Genomic DNA, 1,095 nt, shown 5'->3' with positions numbered 1-1,095 from the left:
TTATTCTTTAATCCGAAAATCATGCCAGCTCGTTTGCAACTCGATTTTCCGTTCTTATGAAGCTTGAAAAACCCCAGGTAACTTATGTCGAAACATGAAACTTCAGATGTTTTTTGTTGGGTTTCAAGCACAACTATGGAGAAAGGAAGACATCTGTACAGACAGCTGGGAACACGGGAAGCCTTTTGGGCTTTTGGCGCCAGTTCCAGTATATTGGGCCCAATGGCGCTGTAGTGAGTGAGTGAAGAGGAGCACATGAAGGTTTTCGGCCCATACCTTTCTTGTTAGCCCATTGGGCTCGAGACTTCGGCCTTTTCTATCGCGAAACGGGCATTTCTTTCTGATCACACACACTCACTTCTGACGACGGTGGTGTAATCCACGGCCCTCCTCCCTCCAAAAGGAAGCCCATTCCCAAAAGAACACAAGCGTGCTCATAGAGAGAGGTTAAGCTCCCCTAAAAAAAGAAGAAGAAAAACACAGAGAGAGAAGTTAAGTCAAGTTCCCAGACATGCCACATATGATCATCAAGAACGGGAAACAGAGCCACGCAACTCATGTTACCAGTCCCAGGCTAGCTTTTCATGAACACTGGCGATACATGCTCAAGCTCCTAGGCGTGGATTTTTTTTGTTTTCTAAGGAGGAACTTGGTGGCTCAAGTATTACTGGCTTACTGCCGTCCACCACGCCACGCCTTCGGATGAATGAAGAGAAAATTTTCTTGCTCCAAAAGCAAGATATTACTGTGGCTGTCAAGATCGGCTGAGCATATCCAAGGAGAAAAAAAATCTGCACTTGCCGTGCTGTTCCATGCAGATGCATTTAATGAACGCTGGACATTTATTCGCAGTGAGTACAAAGAAAATGTGCCCTTGTTGTTGCTCCACGGAGAGTGGCGCCACTCCGGCGTTTGCTGTTCGGGGGTCGCGCAGCGGATCCCGACGCGGTTGCCAGACGCGAGCGCGTGAAGCGAAGCAGAGGCGAGTCGCGGTCGGTCATGGGCAGCCAGCATTCCGCCCCATCCACCATGCATTCCGCCCCCTGACACGCATGGCCCACGCCGCCAATCACGTGGTGGGCCCGCCGGCCAGTG

This window comes from Setaria italica, chromosome III (assembly GCF_000263155.2).
Source record: "Setaria italica strain Yugu1 chromosome III, Setaria_italica_v2.0, whole genome shotgun sequence".
Taxonomy (NCBI): Eukaryota; Viridiplantae; Streptophyta; class Magnoliopsida; order Poales; family Poaceae; genus Setaria; species Setaria italica.
Note: the sequence above shows the minus strand (reverse complement) of the source record.